Below are 10,419 nucleotides of genomic sequence, written 5' to 3' on the forward strand. Positions count from 1 at the left end.
TTAAACTTTAAATGCTGGTCTTTGGTAAAGGATAACTCACCACCTTTCAGGACAGCTTACTCAACTGTTTAAAGAACTCTGATTTTCTTTTTAATTTACCAAACTGAAATATATTTCTCTGCTGTTACCCCCAAATGCTTCATTGCTTAATTTGGATACAAAAAAAAGAAGAGAAAAACTTGTGTATGAACTTTTCACAATTGACTCTTTTCTAAGATTTTATTAATGGATTATTCTTTGACCAAGGAATTTAACCCTAATTTATGCAACTTCATAGCCTCATTCAAATTTTTGTCTCTCAGATCAAATGTAGAATGCCTTTAGAATAAGGCCGTTTCTCATATTTACCACATAGCTTACCTGAAGCCTTATTTTGCCAAGGCTAAACATTTCAATTTTTTTGAAACATGTATCCTATAATATTTTTTTTCTGTAAGATCTTCATCATAGCAGTCTTAAGTCTCTAGATAATCCATACACTATCAATGCACTTCTCAAAATGAGGCATGCACACACTGAGAAAATTGAATACAGAAACATAAAAACATAAGTCAAAAATAGAATAAAAATAATTCCTATGTAATGTGCAGAATCTCACTTGGAATTCCCAGTTTTATAAAAATCTTCTGTCTTCCTTTCCAGGTTATTCTGCATCTGAATATCATTTTTCTTTCTACAAGCATTAGGAATGCAATGTTATGAAGATATCCTGTGCATTTTCTACATGCTTCAGATTATAATTGGAGCCTTTGGGAATGTTTTACTCCTTTTCCTGTATAGTTTTAACTTAATCACTGTCAAAAAATAAGACCCATTGATGTGATTTTTATTAATTTGGCCCTATCCCACATTGTGATGATTCTCTTCAGGGGCATTCCATTGGCAATCCAAGCTTGCATCCAGAAAATTTTCCTGAACGACATTGAATGTAAAATCATAATTTATATACAAAGAGTGTCCCGAGGTCTTTCCCTTTGCAATACTTGCCTCCTGAGTGTCTTCCAAGCCTTTGCAATCAGTTCCAGCAGCCCTAGATAGGTAGAACTCAAAGCTAGAGCTGCAAAATGCATTGTTCCATCCTGTGTCTTCATGTGGCTACTCAATCTGTTTATAGATGTGGTTGTGCCTCTGTATGTGAGTGGCACTAAGAACTACATAATCAATAACCTTAGTAGGAACCTAGGGTTTTGCTTTATAGATTGGCATGCTTTGTCTGTCTCAAAGCTTGTTATTTGGAAGACACTTTATGATTCAGTCTTTTTAGGGCTCATGTCCATTGCCAGTGGTTACATGGTGTTGGTTTTGTTCAGACACCACTGGCAAATTAAGCACCTTCATAACACTGGCCTCAACCCTGTTGCCTCCCCAGAGATTAGAGCCACCAAAGTCATCCTGTTACTCATGATTATCTTTATATTCTTTTATTCAGTTGCTTCCATCTTTATTATTATAGTGGAAAATTCTAATGAGAGAGATCAGTGGGTGATATACATTTATGTCTTTTTGACCTCTTCTTACTCTACAGTCAGTCCCTTTATTTTAATCAGCAGTGACTCAAAGATCCTTAATTGTTTTAAAGTTTTCAAAAGATTGAAAAATTCTTATCCCCATTAACTAAGATCTCAGAACAAGTACATTTAATGTAGCATCATGGAATTAAAAAAAAAGCATAAAATCTCAGTCCCAAAAGAGGACACTGGCACAAAGGTGGAGTTTTTCTCAATCAGAAAATGATGATTTTGCTTTCTTGAAGTTTTTGCTCCTTTCTATATGCATTGTACTGTTCACAAAAACAAGAAATTTGGCATCCAAATGAAAAGAGGGGAATGTTCACTGAAGGTTGGTAAAAATTTCAAATTGTGGTCTCTGAGAGAAAGCAAGGTAGAATTTATTTTGTTGCTTTTTTCCTTGGAGTCCAGTTTCCTAGGCTCAGGAAAAATTGTAAACATCTGTAGCATCAATCTCCTTTGAGCCCTGGTAATTCACAACTCTGCTGAGTTGTGTAGGTTGCATGCCTTCTGGATCTGAGCTTATTAGTCAAAAGTGTATGTATACTATAAGGTGAGGTATTGCCTTAGTGCTTGTTTTTGCAAGGATGTTTAGCCATTATCAAGATGCCCTGGCTAACCAATATGTTAGTTATCTCTTGGTCTGGTGATGTAGGGTGAGGAGACTTCTGATAGAGAGAAGAAGCCTCTGACACCAACCCTTGTGAGAACATGTGAAGCCAAGCACTAGCAGCTTTCCAGAGGACTGCTGCTGTTAATTGCTTTAAGCTTCTGATCACATAATATACTGAACTCTCTATTTATTCAGCTGTAAACTAAAGTAAAACATTCACAGAAACCAAAGCACAACATTCACAATGTTGTATCATAACAACTTTTCACTAAAGTGGCCACATAGTTTTAAACAAAAGATATCATTCTGTAAGTCTTTAACTCAATCATCCCTAAGGAGCAAGCCTCATTAAGGGACACAAAGTATGAAGGTCAAAGTTCTACATCACCAGGTCACAGTAAATGATGATCTTCTCAGTTAGCATTAAGTGCCCAAGAAGAGGGCTTTTCATCTTGACTCGAGGCTGACTACCAAATTCCATTGTTCCTCTTCCATGGTCCCAGCTTTTGCCTGAATTTACCTGTCATCTGGATTCAAAGGTAGGCAGGTCTTAACTCCTCATCCAGCTCCTCATCCACTTCCTTATCCAGTTACCCATTCCATATTGAAGCTCACAGTGTCCAGTCCACCTCAAGTCCTCTATAGTTTCTGTTTCTGGAAGACAAAGCTTAACAGAACCACAATAACATTCATGAACTTTGCAGGTACCATCATCAATTCACTGTCTTCCTGTGAAATCAACACAGACCCACCAACAAGGTCTGAGAACTCGACATACTTCATCAGTACAGTCCCAGGGAAGAGGGGCAGCATAAAATCATTAGGTTTGGGGGTGCTCAAGACAACAATATACTAATACAACAGGTCCTGCCAAATAAATTTGACTCAAGTCTTCTCTCAGCCAAAGAAAAGCAAAGGTTATTAAAAGTGCACCATATTTGGTAGACTCTTAAGGAGCCTCAGTATGTGTAAGGCTTATTAGACAAGTGGGCTTGTATTGGACTCAGAGCAAATCTGTGCTGGAAAATTCTATGGTACTCTCACACCACATGGAGACAAGATTGGGTCTTATATACAGAAAGATTGTGGGAGGAATCTATGGGTTGTCTAGGGGAGGTGTTTGGGGATGGTCTTCAAGAGGAATCAGTTGAGGTCAAACTTCAGTAATGAGTTTAGGGAGGGTCTTCAGGAGGAGTTAATGAGGTCTAGTAACAGTTGATTTTGGTATAGATATTTTGAAAGGCTCAAGGGTGGAAAGTAAATGGACAAAGGAGGACAAAGCTGGTAACAAAGGTTTGGGCAGAGCCTCAAAGAAATACTTATGGCCTCATGCAAATGCCTCACCAAATGGGATGATTCAATCAGAGTTCCAGGTGGTTATCAGAGATTGTAACTCATCATTCCCCCTTCAAACAAATGGGACCCTATTTCCTTTGGGGTGAAGGGAAAAGGTCTCAGCTTCTGAAAGTGCTTCCTGTTGGAAAGAGGTGTAGAACTGTCCCTGCCACTCTGGGTCCCATTCAATAGGGTCAGACTTCACATTCAAGGGGTCAGACTCTGGAACATGGATGATGCCAGGTCCAATGGACTGAAGAACTTGGATTCAGTCAGAGATTTGCATAGCCTTAGTGGTTATCCAGAGGTTGATGGCCTGAATCCTAGAGAAGACAAACCTGGCAAGGAGGTTAAGCAAATGAAGACCAAAGAGTCACCAAAAAAAAATAGAGAAAAGACAGTTTCCCTGATACAAAATACAATTTTCCTGGTTGGAATTAAAGATGACTATGGAAAGGACAAAAGGAAAAGGCCAGGTAAAATTTCACCTCTTTTTTTCCTTTTCACTGGAGGAAAGGCTTTTCTAAACAGTAGCTTGAGGTCCTCCAATGTCTCACAGGTATATCCTGGAGTTTCTTGGGGTGGGGAGAAGAGGTGGTACTGGTTTAATCCTAGAATTATGTGTCCAGCTGGGGAGACCTTCAAGTTTTACTACCACTGGAGTGCTGAGTATGACTTGGTAGGGTCCCTTCCATATGACATCTAACTGTTCTCCCTTTTCAGTTTTAGATGTCTTTAAGTATACCCAATCTCTAGGTTGTTCTGCAGAAGGACACTCTTTTCCATTACCAAGAGGTTTGGGGAGATATTTATTGGCATATTCAGTCACAGCATTACTGACAGCTCCTAACTGAGTTAGAAATTGGGTAATTAAATGTGGTTCTGGGTCCATCAGGAAGTCATAGGTTAGGAAGGGCCTCCCATACATGAGTTCAAAGTGACTAAGCTTGATATTCTCCTGACTTATGATTAAAATGAAGAAGGTTGGCATAAAATGACGAGGTATAGGTTTAGGGGTGCTCGAGACTCCAAAATACCAATATGCTGGGTCCTGCCAAATGAATTTGACTCAAGTCTTCTCCCAGCCAAAGAAAAGCAAATTTTATTAAAAGTTTGCTTGTATTGGACACAGAGTAAGTTTGTGTTATGGTACTCTCACATCACATGGAGCAAGATGGCTTCTTATATACAGAAAGGCTGTGGGAGGAATCTAGGGGTGGTCTAGAGGAGGAGTTTGGGGAGGGTCTTCAGGAGGAGTTAATGACCTCAGACTCCAACAAATAAATGATTAAGGGTGGGAAGTTGCTGGACAAAGGAGGGGTAGGCTAGAAACAGAGGTTTGGGCAGAGCCACAATGAAGGGCTTATGTCCTCATGAAAATGCCACATCAAATGGGACAATTCAATCAGTGTTCAAGGGGGTTCCCAGAGCCTGCACCTCATCAATTAAATCTTTCATGTTCCAACCCTTCCTGTTACATCATCAAGTTCCTCCCACTGTGGGTTTCACAAGTTCTGTTTCTTAACAAAGACTTGATACAATCACGGCAAGACTCAAAAGAAACTTGAACTGAAACAAGGTGCTAATTAAATAGCTGAAACAAGTCACGAAGTACTTATTTGATTGCCATTACAGAACACTGAGACCTATGATTGAGAGAGGGGACCTATGACACCAACCCTTGTGAGAACATTGGAAAACTGGACTAGAATAAAATGCTAAAGAAAGGGGGCTTAGTGAGTCTGGGATAGTTGACTGTTGTTTTCCAATTATTGTATTATTTTGCTGTGCCCAGAGCCCAGACTGGAGCAGCCCCTCTGCATGTAAGGATGGGGGAGAATGAGCTGCCCTGGAAGAGGGGTGGTGCATGCCAGAGAAAGAACCTTGGGGCAGGAGACCCTAGATCCTGCTGTGCCTGGATTCAGGCAGGAGCAGGGAGAGCTTGGAATGGAGCAGTCCCTTCCCCCATGAGGTTAGATATAGAGCAAAAGTGAAGAACTGCCTGCAAGTGCACCCAGGCAGTAGCCAGGACTGGTCAACCTCTGGACTTATAGAAGGAGGAACCACAGAACTTGGGACTCAGTCCTGGAGCAAAATGAAGGCTTTGCAGCAAAGTAGAAGCAGTAGGAGTGCTTTCCTGCTGCATCTCCCTGGGATGGGCTGGGACTCGGGGGTGGAGTCATCTATGGTGGGATGAGGGAAATGCCATAATCCCCAGGGACCTACCTTGTTGATTTTGTTGCCCAGCCACCCCTCAGGACTTGGAAACGGGGCTGGAGCATTGTTAGAACTTGGATTCTTTGGCTCATTAGACCATGTGTGCTACTGAGAATTCCAGGTGGGAACCTGCAACAGCAGCATAGGGAGAGAAAGAAGGACACAATCCCAAGAGGACTTTACTTGGGCACTTTGTTTTGGATTGAGGGGATCATAACCTACTGTGACCTAAGGTGGAGGGTGTTGTGTATTTTGCTACCCCTGGGAATGTGCTGTGTAAGGAAAGACCTTGGCCTGGTATCCCCTGATTATGTAAACAAGTATTTGGAACAGGCTATCTTATGTTGTATACTTTTGTGTCTGTTTAAAGCCATGTGGCCTCCCTGGTTATAAGTTATTATGTGGCTATGAGGTTCAGTTTTGAATATGTGAGTTGACCCCTTAAAATATACATATATATTCACAGCAGCAGCCCTCAAGTGTTCTGTGTTGATTTATATTACATGGTTCCACCTCTCATGGAAAATGCCTTAATTGTAACCAAGTTCAATACACTTATATTCTGAGGACCAATGGCCAGAGAAGTTAATGATTTGCACAAGTCTACACAGACAGTGAGTGTCAGGGAAATTTTAAATGACATTTTTACTTACTAGAAAATCCACAGATCTACTCTATGTGTTTTATTGCCCCCTCTTCTCTAGATTTGGCAAATAACAATTTTACTAACATTTTTTCTCTTGAAATAAATTTTTTTCTTTTTCACCAAATATATCCCAATTTTACAGACATTTGTTAAGAGAAATGAGATATGGGGATTATAGGAAGAGAGAGGAAATGAGAGCAAGAGAGAGAATAAGGGAGAAAGATACAGAGGCACACACACACACACAGCGAGACAGAGAGACAAAGAGTCAATTCAACAAAATTAGCCAACATTTTGAAAAGAACTGATAGTTTATGCAGTGTGACTGTATATTTGTCATGGTGAAATGAGAATACTTAACTTTGAGTCAGAGTTGCAAGGTCCAACATCTGGTTATTTTATTTACTTTTTGTGTGGTCACTGGCAAGTTCTTTACACTCTGTTCATCTCAAGACTTTGGTCTGACAACAGAACTAAATACAGAATAGGACTGATGAAAATTCAAGGATCTTGCCAAGTCTAAATAATTCTTCCTACTCACCCAATTTTCAATAACCTGAAGTCAGAAACAGCTATCATAATCCGAGTTGTCATAATTGATTGCTGCCCTATGACAGGTCTATTTTTCCAAGGTCATATAAGGCATGATGCTGCCGCCATAAGGATCTTTGACATTTGAAAGTGCCATTAACCTTATTAATTAAAATTTACTTGTTAAAATTCTCATATTAATTATAAAATTACCAATTACCCAGAAATTATGAAAAAATGTTCCAAATCACTATTGATTAGAAGAATTCAAATTATAATGACTTTGAGATACCACATCACACCTATCAGATTGGCTAACCTGAAAAAACAGGAAAATGATGAATCTTGGAGAATAAGTGGGAAAATTGGAACACTAATGCATTGTTGGTGGAGTTGTTAACTGATCCAAACATTCTGGAGAGCAATTTGGAAATATATCCAAAGGGTTATAAAATTGTGCATACCTTTTGACCTAGCAATACCACTTCTAAGTCTGTATCCCAAAGAGATCATAAAAATATGAAAAGGACCCACATGGGCTAAACTTTTGTAGCAGTTCTTTTTGTGGTGACAAAGAATTGGAAATTGAAAGGATTTCTATCATAAGGGGAGTGACTGAACAAGTTGTGGTATATGAATATAATAGAATACTATTGTGCCCTAAGAAATGATGAGAAAGCAGACTTCAGAAAAACATGAAAGATGTATGTGAACTGATGCTGAGTGAAATGAACAGAACCAAGAAAACATACTATAGAGTAAAAGCCATATTTTGCTGTGACTGACTTTTGTAGACTTAACTCTTCTCAGGATTGCAACGGTCTAAGACAACTCCAAAAGACTCATGATGGAAAATGTTATGCACATTGAGAGAAAGAAGCATAGTATTTGCCCTCCTTTTTTGTTTGCTTTTTGGAGGGGGGAAGGCATGGCAGTTGGGGTTGTGACTTGCCAAAGGTCACAAGTGCTGATGGGTTCTGGCACTCACAGGTCTGGAGAGCTGGGAGGAGTCGTCACTTTGATGTGGGAGCAGTGAATCCAGGCTTTCCTTCTGGTCACTTTAACAGCAGGTGGGGTAGTCAGTATAACCTAGTATGGGCCAGTCCAATGGGGCTCAAGTGAGGAGTCTTGGGGTAGCGAATGAAGAGTGGCCTGGTACACTGCCCAAACCAAGTTTTGGGTACACCTCAAGGATCCTGGAGGGACTTGAGAAGTAAATCATTAACAGTCATACATAGCATTCAACACCCGAATTCAATTACCTGGATCTATATTTCCAATGATGTTGCACATTTCTCTTTCTGTGACCCAGGAAAGGGTTAAGTGTTAGTCCTATTTCAAATTTCAAATTTCTTCTTATTTTTGTTGGTTTGTTGTTGATGTTAGTGATCAGCAATAGGTAGTGGACAAATGTGGATAGATTGAAGCTTAACCAAAATACAGGGACTTAGTGAATGTCTAGAAAGCAAACATCATGGAGGAGAGGGAATGAGATGAGGGCAGAGCCAGAGAAAATGACTTTTTAAAGAGGGGCATGCTCTCCCTCTCTTTACTTCATAGGGAAAACAGACATACTAAACATAGGAGAAAGCATAAGAACAACGGCTCCAAAAGACTGCTCTCTGGTTTTTTTTTACACCAGAAGAGGAGATTTATGTCCATGGATGTCAAGAAACTTGAAGAATAATGTCAAGCACCCTAGCATATCCAGGATGGCCTGCTAGTACAGGTTCTTTAGATCTGCTTTATAACAGAAAGACAGCTTTAAAGGGGTTAACAATATTACTTTAATTACAGAGAAATAAGTGAGTATAGAAAACACAAGCAGAGAAATTATCACAAAGACCAATAGGCAGCTGTCTGAACATAGCAATATTGCTAGACATTTTACATAAATCACTGGACTGAGGGAGCACAGACAGGTAAGCAGTCGGGAGGCTCTGAACATATGGCTACTTAGAGTCTCAACCAGGAAATCAAAAGATCCTTCTCATGAGTTAGCCCCCAAAGCAAAATACCAACTCAGAGCCTGAAGGGATCCCAATCCCCATGACTAAGTGCCTCATTAGGTTAGTACCAAAAGGTGTGAAAGTCTTCCTACAAGGGAGCCTCCCCTAAGCAAGCTCCTCCTTAGGCAAGTAGCTCTCCAAGTGAGCTCTATGTGATTCAGGATGTATCACAGCTGGGCACATGGGCCTATTAATTGGTGGCAAAGATCTTTCTATTTCATTAACATTACAAAGAGCAAGACAATCTACTGCATGCTTGTGGGGAGAAAATAGTGAGATAAGAAGAGACTGGTGTCTATCTGGTAGATAAAGAAGAGAAGAGTTGTTCTTTTATTCAGTAATAAAGAAAGAGAAGAAACAAAAAGATGAAAGGCCAGAAGACACATCTTGCAATAATGGCAATGCCTGCATCGTAGAAAGCTTGAAAATCCCTTTTTATCTGTCTCTTCTTGCTTGCTCCTTCCAGGTGATATCCACTTCGTTCCATGTTCTACCATATCTGAACATTAGTAGAAATGATTCTAGCATTCACCATGGAAATGTCCATTTTAATCAAGCAGGTGCAGCTCTACTAATGTTAGATTCCCTCTGCCATTGTGCTGTCAACATGACCCCACGGAAGCCATTCATTCCTGAGACCTCCTGCTCTGAATTTAGCTCACACTTTGTTCAATTTCTCATCTGGAATATTCAGTATAATGGAGGCTTTTGTGAACCAAGCTTGCTGTACCTGGATAAGAAATATGTATATGGATAAGAAATACTGCTAGAGTTTCAATATCCAACCAACTTGATGGATCAAGTAAAACCTGCCCCAGAAAAGGCAGTAGTAATTCAAGGCAGAGCATGGAAACTTAGAAACCTTAGGGATCCAGCAGGCAGTCCACTGATAGAGTGGATAGAGTGCTTTACTTTAAGTCAAGAAACCTGAGAGCAACTATGAATTCAGTCATTTATTATCTCCAAATCCTAGAAGTCTAGAATTTGGGCCTTCATATAGCAGAGCACAGAGATTACAATCTCCTTTCTTCCTAAAATATTAAAAGGACATTATTCCCTCCTTTCTGGTAATCAAGAAGAAAGAAAAGAAATTTTCTAACCCAAATGCCAAGAGTGGCTCCTTTAGAGATCCTAATTAATCACTTGTAATTGTTGGTGGGGATTTTTACGAGAGATTAAGAGTTGTTTCTTCTTCAAGACACATCCCAGATTCCTTCTGCTGACTTTTGTTTTTGAGGTGACAGGGTAATTGCAGCTCTTGGGGGAGATGAGCTCAGTAAAAACTGTGCTTAGAACTCCAGCCCGGAACATCCATGAAAAACATATATATATCACACATGCACACACACATACTCACCTACCCACATGCAACTCTAGCTACTGATTTGACAGCACATATCATACCAGTGAGTGACTTTATGCCTCAGCCACAGAGAGATATACTTAGAAACCTCATCTAGGAGAAGGAATTATTTCTCTAAGTACTTAAGATAGAGAATGGAACTTACAGAAACCTTGGTAAGTATTACTCTCTCTTTAAATTGCAGAAAGGATATGTTT

General features: G+C 39.8%; 1 pseudogene; it reads left to right on the plus strand.

The window, feature by feature from the left end:
* Positions 1 to 688: 688 nt before the first annotated feature.
* Positions 689 to 1,641, plus strand: LOC138163302 (vomeronasal type-1 receptor 1-like; annotated as a pseudogene).
* The last annotated feature ends 8,778 nt before the right edge of the window (positions 1,642 to 10,419 follow it).

Source organism: Petaurus breviceps, unplaced genomic scaffold, assembly GCF_028583685.1.
Source record: "Petaurus breviceps papuanus isolate PSGF00001 unplaced genomic scaffold, PetGlider_PUasm1.0 188, whole genome shotgun sequence".
Taxonomy (NCBI): domain Eukaryota; kingdom Metazoa; phylum Chordata; class Mammalia; order Diprotodontia; family Petauridae; genus Petaurus; species Petaurus breviceps.